Genomic DNA, 13,777 nt, shown 5'->3' on the forward strand with positions numbered 1-13,777 from the left:
CTTTGAAGGAAATAGCAAAAAAAATAAGGCCCCAGGAATAGATGGTATACCAATTGAAGTATTTCAGATAACAGATGTTGCCCTGGATGTGCTCGCCAAGTTGTGCCAAGAAATCTGGAGAACAACCACTTGGCCAACTGACTGGAAGAGATCCATATTTGTTCCCATTCCAAGGAAAGGTGACGATTAGAACAGTTTTTTATTCTACAAATCTTAAATTTTTAAAACTTTTTATTGTGATTTAAACCAAATTTTACAGTTATAAATATAATTTAAATAAATAGTCCATACCAAAATATGTTGCTGAAACAGTTTTTAATATTTTAAAATTCTATTTTCATAATTATTGTTGAAAATATACGCAGAAGAACATATACAAACTCACCAGTGAAATTGATGATATCCTTGGAATTGTGCGACCATTTTCGCTAATCTTTTCAAAATTATGTCACCTCGATTAATATGAACTTTCTTCCCCTTCAGTTTCTTATTTGCTCTTTTGTGCAGTTCTTAACAGCTTTAGTCCACATAAGTAGTTTTTAAAAGAGTATAATACTCAAAGCAGAAAGTCTTTACTAGTTAAGCTAAACTTGTAATACAGTCTCTCAAAAACAAAGAAAAAAAGTACTATGAGTAGAACTAGGCGTTAGATAGGGAAGTGGGGAGAGAATTTTAATTTTATATCATTCTATTTGAATCATTAACACTAAATTTATAGAGTTTAAAAAGTATTAATTAGTAAGAGCAATAGAATAAGTAATTTTTTCCCCCAAAACACTTCTCCAGAGTATTGGGGTGGGCAGGTTAAAATGCAAGGTTCTAGTGATAATTCAGATTATTTCAAGGACCTCTTGCCACATTTCACCCTGTATACTTTCACCAATTAAAACCTGCTGCCATCCAGTTGAACATGACTCACAGTTGGAGGCTACAAAACAAAGTAGAACAGCCCAATAGTGTTTCCAGAGCTGTCACCTTTATGGAGCAGACTGCCACATCTTTCTCTCTGGGAGTGGCTGGAGGATTTGAACAACCAGCCTGTAGGGTAGCAGTTTAGTAACCACTGTGCACACCCACTTCACAGCAGCTCCCCAGCACCGGAAGCTGTTTCGGATCTCCTTGCCCTTGTTCCGAGCCTTTGGTGGGATGGAAATGTGAGATAGTCTCTTCACATCTCCTCAGTCTCACACTCCCTGAAGCACCCCCTCAAACCCCACATTCCACTCCACAGCTAATTTATCACTTCCTTCTCTGTTTCACTCTGTGAACTTTGTTCATTTCCATGTTTACTTTGCCTCTGAGGCTGCCTTGAGTCCTTACCAAGAATACTCCTTGCCCCAACATCCCTGGCCAATAAATTAAGTAGAAGGAGAAAATAAAAGGTTTGGTTTAACCACTTGTCAGTTGCTGCTGCCTTAATTTCTGGAGAGAAAAAAAAAATACAGTCACTATCTCTACTCTGGTTTTCTTAACCAAAATATATATATTATGTATCATGATAGGGAATTGCTTTTGAAACTTAATACAAAATAGATATTTACCCTTGTTTGAAGTTAAGTTAAACAAGTCTGTGAAAAGTACTCCTTTTTCAAGTACTATTAAAACCAAGAGGTAGGAAAGGTACCCTTTGTATATATTTAAACAGATTATCTGGGGTCTTGGAAAGTTCTCCTTACCAGAAGGAGCATGGTGGTGTGAGCGCAGGAATCATGGCAAGCTTTTGGAGTCGACTGCTTTTCCGGGCATGTGTTTGTTACGTGCAGGCTTGTTCTGTCCCCAGGAGTGAGGCTAGCCAGCCTGGGCCTAGGGTTTGAACCAGGAGGCGGCCTTAAGCCCAAAGGCAGCTGGGAGAGGAAGCACCCATGTTGCTCCTGGTTGGCTCCTCCCAGTGATGTGCCAATCGTGGTAATGGGTACCCATTGTGGACAGTGTTGGCTAGAGCTTCTCGACTAAATCAAGCCTGGAAGCAGGAGTGGCATCCACTTCCGAAATGGTTTGCCTTCGGAAACTCTATGTATGAACAGTGCTCAGGCCGTTGGTTCATAGGGTCGTTATGAGTTGTCTACGACTCTATGGCACCAAACAACAACAACATCTGTTTTCTTCAGTTATTCCCTTAAGTCATTGCCGTTTCTTATTTGATCTTCTGTGCAGTTCTCAGCAGCTTTAGTCCACATAAATCGTTCTTAAAAGAGTACAATACTTAAAGCAGAAAGTCTTTACTAGTTAAGCTAACTAGTAACTTGCACTGAGGAACAAAGCTACTGCTTTGGGACCTGCTGAGTGCTGGTACCCTACATTATTTAGGGTGTTATCAGCACCACAGTCACTCCAAGGTTCAGTACTCACTCAAAGGATGTCATACAGTATATATAGCTTTTCTCTGACCTTCCTTCACTACCTTACAAACCCCCCCACCTCCCTGAAGTTCTGTTGTAGAGACTTCAGGAAAATAGGAAGTTCTGCTGGGGTTCTGAAGGAAGGTGAAACTGGAGAGAATTCAATTTATTCCTGATAATATCAATTAGAAGTTGGAATTAGATTCCACATCGAGACAACGTAATTAAACGGCTTGGTCTCATACTGTTTGTGTGCTGCGTTTGAATTGTAATTAAAGCTAGCAAGTGATCTTAAGATATCAGAAGCCCTTTGCTATGCAATTAGAATTTCAAACACGGGATTACAAGTAGATAATGTACCTAATTAATAAACCAAGGACGTTCTACTCATCAAATCAAGAGCAAAAGGCACTAAAAAAATGCATTTCTGATTATAAATAATTAGAAATAGAAATCTTAGACGTGACAGGAAGGGTCGGAGGGAGACTTCCTTTACTGAATCTCTTACACCTTCGTCAGGTTGTGTAACACTCCTCAAAATGTTTTATCTTCATTTTAAAACATTAAGAGCAACTGCTAAATGCTAACATTTACAGCATTTCTTTTAGAGTGAAAGTATACATAGACTTTTTGTTTTAATTCGAGCCTGCTTCCCTGTTATATTGTTGGTTTGAACCTGCATGGTAACCACAAACCTCAAATAATCTACTGGTTGCTATAAAAATGCTCCTACCCCTTCCTGGAAAAACAGCTACGTCATTGTGTGGTAACTTATTCTGTTCTGTCTTAATTATAAAATGGATATATAGATAAGCAGAAACACTTAAGTATTTCCCACAAAAAATATAGTTCTCCTCACTGCCCTCTTTGCCTACGTTCTGCCCTGGGAAAACTCACTTACCTGACCTTGAGTCTGGCAGCAGCAGTGGTTGGAATCTGAGCCAGTATGACAGTCTCACATGCTGGGGTCAGTATTGCTTGCAGACTAGCCCCAGTGGTGCAGTGATTAAGAAAGAGCTCAATTATAACCCACATCAATGTTTAAAACAAGCCAAAACAAAATCTAGTGCACCAGGTCATTTCTGACTCATAGCCACCCTAAAGCATAGAGTAGAGCTACTCCATGGTGTTTCCACACCTACCAGTTGTTTGCAGAAGTCCATGCCCTGTCTTTAATCGGTAGAGTGAGTGACTTCTAACCACCGAGCTTTGAGTTAGCAACTGAGCTGTAAGGGCTTCATAAAAATTACAGACTCAGAAGCCTCGAAAGTTGCTATGAGCCCGAATTGACTGCATGGCAACGAATTCCTTTGGTTTTTAAATTGTTTACAGACATAATAACATTGTCCAGTATGTGTTTTATTAGTAATAAGATGCTATATTCATTTGCGTCTATGTCCTTCATGCCTATCTCTTCAAAACTTAAGCCTAAAAAATAGGGTGGTCCTATTTGCTACCATAGTTAGCTCCTAGGGAGCTCTGGTGGCCTAGTGGCAAGAAGCTGCAGTCAATCACAAACATATGCAGTTCAAATCCACCAGCTGGTCTGCAGGAACAGGATGGGCAATCTCGTCCCAAGGGATTAACTGCCTCTGAAAACTCACCATAGGATCATCTATGGGTCAGTTCAAGTCAACAGTACACAACACCATCACCAGTTACTTCTGCTGGGAACTCAAAGTGGGAAGGGGAGGAGTTGAAATCACCTGTAGGGAGTTGAGCTTCTAACCCAAAGACTACTCTTTGGTGGTTCAAATCTAGCTGTAGCGATGCAGAAGAAAGCTTGGGAGTCTTCTCCAGTTCGATTTATAGCCTTGGCAACCCAATGGAGGGTTTACTACCAGTCAGTTCCAACTCAGTGGCATCAAGTTATTAGTTGAGTACCTGTCTTCAATGATATCCGGAAGAAAAACATTTAAAAAGAAGAAAATAAAACCAACCAAATAACTTTCAAAGAAGATTTATTATAGCTTACTAACTTGAAAACAATATTAAACTTATTGCAATTGAGTAAAACTTGACTCATGTCTGACTGTCCTGAAGGTTTTCTGAGGCTGTAAATCACGGGAAAGGAGCTTGCCTGTCCTCCCACTGAGCTGTTGGTGGGTTTGGACCGCTAGAGAGCTGCCACGCCTGGGTTACCAGCTCAGTTTCCCACGGACAATGCCATCTGACAAATAAATAGTAGAAAGAGGAAAATCTAAATTCAAATGGAATATCTTTTAGTTTCTTCTAATTATCTCCTCCTTCCATTCCCTGAATCTAGTTACACTCTTATTTCCATATTCATTTGTGGGCATACTATGCCTTCATTCATCCAGTCAGCTAATATTTATTTAACTTCTATATGCTAGGTCCTGAGAATATATCATTCAAAGTTGCCTAAGACTGAGTCTGTTGGAAGAGATAGTCCAATATCTTGATAATTAATGTGTATTTGGACAGTACAGTGGTAGAGAGAGATACACAGGATTACAGAGGCATTGAGGCATTTAATCCAGTGGATAGAGGTGGGAAGTGGGAGAGCCAGGGGAGGCTTCTGAAGATGCAGTCTGGGGAGAGGGGGCAGAGATTAATGGGAAAATTACATTCTGTTAAACAATTTTAAATTATTTTCATTTTATGCCATTTTAAAATTATTTAATTTTAAAACTTTATAGCCAAAGGCAATACACTTGCATAAATCATTTTAGTAGCATAGGTACATAGGGTTTTCAGAGGCATGCTATTTCAGAAGTGGATGGCCAATCCTTCTTCCTAGTCTGTCTTAATCTGAATGTTCAGATTTAGAGAAGTATCAGACAGACCAGCATTTTACAGAAAAGTGAAAAATATATCCCTTATTGTGGAGTTAACCATTCATATCAGTGTTGTCCCTGCCCTTGGCACATGTGTCTTAACCCACTTATTTCCCTGCTCCACCATCCACCAGGATACCCATCCATTTCTACCCACTCCCTTCAACATCCATCTCCCATTGTCTCGCCCTTGATCTGATAGCTTATATCTGAAGCTTCCTTGGCTTCTGTGATTCCAAGTACGTCGGCTTCAGACAGTTTCTTATGATGTGACCAGTGTCTCTTAAGTTCAGTGGCAATGCTTTCCGAGTGAAGGTGATGTGTCCTGTAGAGCTGGTGTGTAGATAGGTTTTTCTCCTTGGCCCGAGGGCCGACAGAGCAGAGTTTATGGATGTTGTACATAGGGTCACTATGAGTCGCAAGAGACTCGACGGCCCATAACAACAACAACAACCCATGCATGCGTTGTGAGGATGTTTCAAATGTGATGCCTAGCTTTGTCATAGCAGTTATATAGCAGCTTGGGTACCCTTGCCGCCGCCCCTCCCCCCCAATTCCACCTGCAGCTGTGTTAGCCATGTCTATGCATCCTAGCAGAGAGTCCACATCTGGGGTCCCTAGTGCACAACACTTTCTGCCTCTGGGTTTCTTTGAAAAATATGGGCCTAGTCGTTTGCAAGTGCAGTGGGATGTATAGATGAATAAACAGTCCCAGAGGTAACTATCAACCAATGAGGGAAGAAGTTGACTCCAGCAGCAATGGCAAAGTTTAACAGGATAGCAAATAAATGCTGGAGAAGACGCAGAGAGATAAGAACTCTCTTATACTTTGGTGGGATAGTAAAATGGTACAATCACTCCAGAAGGTAGTTTGGAATTTCCCCATAAGCTAAACAGAAATTCCATGATTCAGTTATTTCACTGCTTGGAATACACCCAAGAAAATTAGGATTGAGACACAAAAGGAGATTTTGCACCAATGCTCATAGTAGCATTATTCACTATCACAAGAACATGGAAACACCCCAAATCTCCAATCACAATCGAATTGATTGAGAAATTTTATTGTATTACAGTCACACAATGGAATACTACCCAACACTCATGAGCAATGATTTAGAAAATTACTACGTAAGTTGAGAGAGAGTGGAGAGCATAATGCTGAGTGAAATAACTCAGTCCCATAAGGACAAATATTGTATGAGACCATTATTGTAGAAATAGAAAGAAAACTAGAAAACATGTATGAGGATCCAAGGGGGGAGGGTTGGAGCAGAGAATTGAAGATGGGCAGGGGGAAAATCAGGATAGCACAATTTGGTGGATAGGGGGAGGGATGAGTAAAGGAAATGGGAAATATCTGGCAGGGATGTGGAAAGACAAGGCAATGGTGGGCATATTCAATGTTGATTAATTTTATAAAATACAATGAATAGGGAGCTCTGGTGGCCTAGTGGCAAGACACTGCACTGCAATCCCAGAGGTATGCGGTTCAAATCCACCAGATGCTCTGCTGGAGAAGGAGGGGCCAATCTCCTCCTGTACCAGTCAGATCTGATTTGACGGTACATGTAAAAAATAATACAAGAAAAAAAAATGTCATTAAAAAATACAATGAATGAGAATGGTAAAACGATGTGAATGAAGAATTCTGTAAAGAATTATATACAAATTTGTATGCAAACTTTGTAAGCAAACCACTATAAAATAAAAATTTTTAAAAAGCAACAAAACTCTTCAAACCTTAGAATACATAGCCCATTTTTGTGTCCCTGGGGAGGACACTTGTATAAAAAACTGTATCAGAGCTTATCTCCTGAATAAATAAAAAAGCAATGCAGGGTTTACAGGAAGCAAAGGCCTATATTCCTCTAATAATATTATGACATAGAAACTACCTGCAGAATGTTTTCTGTGATGTCTTTAAGGGAAATAGTTAACTCAGGTGTGTCTCAATGAACATGAGTGCATTCTCTACTAGAGTACTGAAATGGGCCATTAATTTCCACTTTATTGAAATGAAAACAATTCTTCAAATCACCGGAATTTTTAGATAATTTTTTAGATAATTAAAAGAATGTATTTCCATCCTAGTTTCAGCTTTTCATACTAATTAAAATACAGAAGCCCTTTGCTTCTATTGCAATACTTATAGCACAGTGCTATGAATAAAAGGTATTGAATAATATTGTAATTGCAAATTAATTCATTCACTTAGGAAATCACTAGAGCTATCTTTCTTTATAGTAGTCATTGGAATACTTGAAGTTTACACGTTTCCATAAAGGCAATATATATTCTTATCCTTTTGCCTATAAATCATCTGTCATGGAATGAAGTGGTTTCCATGGTAAGTTGGGAGAATCAGAATGACAGGTTATTATCTCAGCTTTGTTCCCACTATTCAGATTTCAAAAGGCTGTACACAACTGTGGAGGGGCAATCAGGGCTTGTCCAAAGGTAAGGAAGATGGAGGCTGGGTTGCTAAAATAAATGCCTGTGCCATTGCCTATGCACCATGGTACTAGGGTAAATCTTATACATGCATCGATCATTTAGTCCTTCCAATAACCCTACGGGGTTGGTACTTTCTTAAGCTAATTTTACACATGAAGAAAATAGGCTATGAAACAGTACGCAAATTAGCGAAAGACCTACTGCTTAAAAATTAAACCGTCATTTTTCATTATTACATTATGAAGCAAGGTAAGCCTGGATCTCAATATTTTTAGCAAAATCTTATAGTTACTGATTTGGCAACTTGAACTAAGCATTTGGAATAAGCCCACACTTTCGTTCACACACACATGTACACACTTCAAAACCTTAGGCAATCAACCATGTACCTTTAATACAACAGCTGTAATTCTCATCGTATGGTCCCCCAAGCAGCAACAATGGTTTTACCTGTGTTTTATTAGATTTATTAGTGTTTGTTCCATACCCATCCAGGACCTACTGGAGAATTATCTTGGGGTGCTGCCACAAAAACGTGTGCCTTATAAAAATCACCAGGAGATCCTAATGCACTTTTGAGTTTAAGGAACATGGCACTAGAAGGAGCATATGGATATGAATGTTGTTTAGACTCTATTTCTCTGACAGAGGGTTACAATAGCAGCCTGGCCAAAAATGGCTGGGGTCTATGCTCAGTTTCTCTCTCCCTAGGCTTACTGTTTTTGTTTGTTTTGGGGTATTTCCCTTCCCTACAGTATCTTCTCATTTTAAGAATTTTTGTTGAACTACTGTACTTTTCCATTTTATTGTCCCTGTTTCTGTTGTTGGTCTTGGGTCTCTCAGATTTGCTGCAGAGAGCTATTGCTAGTGTTGCTATGATTTCTTACTTTCCATTGATTTATATCTTTTTCTGCTTCTCATTCTCTGCTTTCCCAATTTCCTCCTTTTTATTCTCTTCCTAGTTCCAGATTTTGCCTTTCCTAATCTATTTTCTTTTTATCCTGTTCTCCATTATAATGGGATAGTGTATTCATTACAACTGAAGAAACTATTTTAATAGAAAAGTAGCAGATTAGGGGAACTTCCAGAAGGAAGACACTACCACCTGGAAACAATTCCTCTTTCCTGAGAACAAAGATTATGGGAATTTTCACGAAACCAAACATGCTGTGAGGATAGGTTTTAGATGTGACCTTCCTATTTTCAGAATGTTGTTGTTGTTATGTGCCGTCGAGTCGCCTGCGACTCATAGCGACCCTATGTACAACAGCCCTAAACTCCGCTCTGTCCTGTGCCAATCGCACTGTCTCTGCCACTCCCATCACAATTATCCCAGTCACTGAATCAATCCACCTCATAGGGGGCCTTCCTCTCCTGCGCCGTCCCTCCACCCTCCCAAGCATGATGTCCCTCTCTAAGGACCGGTCTCTCCTCACAACATGTCCAAAGTAAGTTAGACGGAGCCTCAGAATCCTTGCCTCCAAGGAGCCACCCGGTTTAACCCTCTCTAGGACAAATCTGTTTGTTTTCCTAGCAGTCCATGGTATTCTCAATACTCTTCTCCAGCACCACAGCTCAAAGGCATCAATTCTCCTTCTATCTTCCTTGGTCATTGTCCAACTCTCTGATGCATAACAGGTGATTGTGAAGACCATGGCCTGTATCAGACGCACCTTAGTCTCCAGAGAGACACCACTGCTCTTCAGCACTTTGGAGAGGTCCCTAACAGCAGACTTTCCCATGGCAATGCGCCTTTTAATTTCCTGGCTGCTGGTGCCAAGACTGTTGACTATGGAGCCAAGCAAACTAAAGCTGTGTACAATCTCAATCTCTTCACCATCCATCCTGATGCTGCCAATTGGTCCAGTGGTGAGAATCTTTGTCTTCTTGACATTGAGCCTCAATCCATATTGTAGGCTGCAGTCCTTGACACTCTGCAGCAGGTGCTTCAGGTCCTCCTCAGTTTCAGCAAGCAGGGTTGTGTCATCCACATAACGCAGATTGTTGATAAATCGTCCACCAATCTTGACCCCACATTTCTCCTCATAGAGCCCAGCCTCCCAGATAATCTGTTCTGCATATAGGTTGAAAAGGTATGGAGATAGGATGCATCCCTGGCATACGCCCTTCCCAATTTTGAACCATGCAGTGTTCCCTTGCTCTGTTCTGACGACTGCCTCCTGGTCCAAGTATAAGTTTCACATTAGAATGATCAAGTGTTCTGGGATTCCCATTCTTCTCAGAGTCAGCCACAGTTTGTTATGATCTACACAGTCAAATGCCTTTGCATAGTCAATGAAACACAGATAGACTTTCCTCTGGTATTCCCTGCTTTCAGCCAAGATCCATCTAACATCAGCTACAATATCTCTAGTACCACGACCCCTTCTAAAACCAGCCTGGACTTCTGGTAGTTCTCTGTTGATGTGCTGTTCCAGTCGTTTTTGGATAATCTTCAGTAAAATCTTGCTTGCACGTGAAATCAGTGAAATTGTTCTGTAGTTTCCACATTCGGTTGGGTCGCCTTTAGAGAAATTATATATGGATGAGGTGTGTGCTGTCAAGTCTGCAATGACTCATAGATGACCCTCCAGTGGGTTTTCAGAGGCAGTAAATTGCACAGGAGGAAAGTGACCATTCTCCCTCAGGGCAGCTGATAGATTAGAATTGAGGGCCTTTAGAATTGCAGCACAGTTTATTACCCCTAGGCCACCAGAGCTCCCTATATTTATGACAAAGAAGTATATTTTGACAAGGAGAGGTGACAAATAGACCCACAGAAGCATATATTGAATCTCTAAGAGCTGCCAATGTCTGACCCCAGTGAACTGCTCTATAGAAAACTTCAGGAAGTCTATTTTCAGGTTCCTGTTCCTGTCTCTCAACAACCAGCACTCTATATTTTGTTCCTTGTAATCTAGTTCTCTCTTTTTTTGCTCTGCTCAAATTTGATGTCTCCTATTGTTTACTTGGTTCCTGTTCTTGTTCTATGTCTCACTCTGCTTGTGGTGACTAGTGTTTGGTAACCTGTCACCTACTCAGTATCTGAGGAATTTTGCCTGAGGATCTGAATTTTGCCACTATTCTGGAATCTTTTCCCTGATTACTTGAAGTGACCCATGTCAGCCACTAGTCATGAAAATGGAAGAGGATCACCACCTTCGAGTTATCTAGACTTGCCAGGAACACTTAGGTAGGAACCGTTGGGACAGTCTGAGAGGCGTGGGTGCTACCACATGCTTATCTGTTGAAAGCTTGTACCCTAAGATCCACCCACAAATCACAGGAAAAGAAAGATCAGAAGTGGAAAATCAGGCTAACCTGTGCTAGATAGCTTCACTGCTGGCTTTGTCTCTGCTCAAAGAACCAAGTAGGTATTAGTCACAAAGAACCTCTCTGGGAGCACCGGCAGTGATGTAACATGACTTCAAGTTCAACATTCCCTTCAAGTTCTGAAAACAGCAAAGCCCAGAGGTCCTTCAACACTGGGCTCTGCAACCCCAGCAAAATGAAACTGGAATCTTCTCATGTGTTTCATTTGTCAGGGGCTTTGAATCAACTCTTTGGAAACAGATCTAGCACCTGATACAGAATACATTTAGAATTCTGAAAATGAGACAGTCACAAGGTGTTGTTGTTGTTGTTGTTATGTGCCATCGAGTCATTTGCGACTCATAGCGATCCTATGTACAACAGCCCTAAACCCTGCTCTATCCTGTGCCCATCGCACTGCCTCTGACACACCAATCCCGATTACCCCAGTCACTGAATCAATCCACCTCATAGAGGGTCATCCCCTCTTGTGCTGTCCCTCCACCCTCCCAAGCATGATGTCCCTCTCCAAGGACCTGTCCCTCCTCACAACATGCCCAAAGTAAGTCAGACGAAGCCCCAGAATCCTTGCCTCCAAGGAGCAACCCGGTTTAACCCTCTCCAGGACAAATCTGTTTGTTTTCCTAGCAGTCCATGGTACACTCAATACTCTTCTCCAGCACCACAGCTCAAAGGCATCAATTCTCCTTCTATCTTCCTTGGTCATTGTCCAACTCTCTGATGCATAACAGGTGATTGTGAAGACCATGGCCTGTATCAGACGCACCTTAGTCTCCAGAGAGACACCACTGCTCTTCAGCACTTTGGAGAGGTCCCTAACAGCAGACTTTCCCATGGCAATGCGCCTTTTAATTTCCTGGCTGCTGGTGCCAAGAGTGTTGACCGTGGAGCCAAGCAAACTGAAGCTGTGAACAATCTCATTCTCTTCGCCATCCAGTGGCAAGAATCTTTGTCTTCTTGACATTGAGCCTCAGTCCATACTGAAGGCTGCAGTCCTTGACCCTCTGCAGCAAGTGCATGAGGCCCTCCTCAGTTTCAGCAAGCAGGGTTGTGTCATCTGCATAACGCAGATTGTTAATAGATCTTCCACCAGAATTGGGAGCCTGGAAGCCGCGCAGGCGGGCGGAAGTCTGCCCAGACAATAGAGAAGTGACTCGTGCCAAAAGCTTCTGTCACGCTACAGGTACACAGGAGTTCTACAGGACGCGTCACCTTCCCTTGGAGATAGTACAACCAAATTTAAGAAACACTAGTCACAGCATAAAAAAATTGTCAGCAGTTGACATATTTGGAATCACAGAAGCCAAGAAAGCTTCAGATACAAGTTGTCAGATCATGGGTTGGACAATGGAAGATAATTTCTGAAGGGATTTGGTAGATGTAAAGGGGTATCCTGGTGGAGGGTGGAGCTGGGAAATAAGATGTCAAGGCACTGGGCTAAGGGCAGGGTCAACACTGTAACTAATGGTTAACTCCACAATGAGGGATTTATCTTTTGCTGCTCCACAAATTGCTTGTCTGTCAGATACTCCTCTAAATCTGAACATTCAGATTAAGACAGACTAGGAAGAAGGATTGGCCATTCACAAGGTAAGAAAGTAAAATTCAGAACTTTGTGCTGGCTCAGTTGTCTGATAATCATCCAAAAAATATTGTAGCATTACTTTGGTTGTTAGTCCTTTAAAAGGAAACCTAAATCTTAAAAAAATTAATAGCATTTATATCACATTATGAAGAGATTTTCTGCATGGGTGTACGGTTGAATGTGATTCATAAAACATACTGATTCTGAACGTCAAAGTGAAGAAATTCAATGAAGTGTGGGTAAATGTTTATGAGGAACCATGACTCTCTTAAGATAGTCAAATGCATCATCTAGTTATTTAGAATATTGTTGTTGTTGATTGACGCTGAGTCGAGCACGACTCATAGCAACTCTATGAACAAAAGACCTAATGCCTTTTCATAACTATTGTCATTTCTCTACTTTCATAGAGTTTCCAGAAGTTTAGGAAGTGGATGCCACTCCTGCTTCCAAACCAGTTTCACAAGTGGGAGCTCGACCAAACACTGTCCATATTGGGAAACCGTTCTGGTATTTGATACCCCAGTGATCCAGGAATAGTTCTCCTAAAAGTCCCAGGTGGTGCAGATGGTTAAAACGCTCACCTGCTAATCATAAGACTGGAGGTTCAAGTCTACCTTGAGGGACCACAAAAGAAAGGTTAGGCAACCTCCTTCTAGAAAACTAGTCATTGGAAACACCATGGAGTACAGTTCTCTGACATACATGTGATAGCAATGACTCAATCTTAACTATGCAGTAATATGATATTTCATATAGGCATACTGATACCAACTAGAACTGATTGATACCATTTAATTTGAATTACATTTAAAATCTATTTGTCTACTAATCTCATCACTGATTATATTATTTTTTTTTAAAGAACATAATTGCCTTCATTTTCCAGATGCCAAGGAGAAAATCTTCAGGGATATTCTAAAACTAGTCAATGACAGTAGCCAGATCACAGGATGTTAAGATTCGAACGAAAAACTCAATTGTATTTCTGGATGCCAGTAACGAACAATCTCAAAATTAATAAAATTACTAAAAATTAATAAAATTATTCCCTTTATAACAGCATCAGACATATCAAAATACTTGAGAAGAAATTTAATAAAACAAGTTCAAGACTTGAAAAATACAAAATATTGCTGAGAGAAATTAAAAGGCCAAATAAATACAAAAGTACACTAAGGTGCGCCTGATAAAGGCCATGGTCTTTGCAATCACTTGTTATGCATCAGAGACTTGGACAATGACTAGGGAGGATAGAAGGAGAA

The sequence above is a fragment of the Elephantulus edwardii genome, unplaced genomic scaffold (assembly GCF_000299155.1).
Source record: "Elephantulus edwardii isolate Elephantulus edwardi_28Jun2011 unplaced genomic scaffold, EleEdw1.0 scaffold00001, whole genome shotgun sequence".
Lineage (NCBI taxonomy): Eukaryota > Metazoa > Chordata > Mammalia > Macroscelidea > Macroscelididae > Elephantulus > Elephantulus edwardii.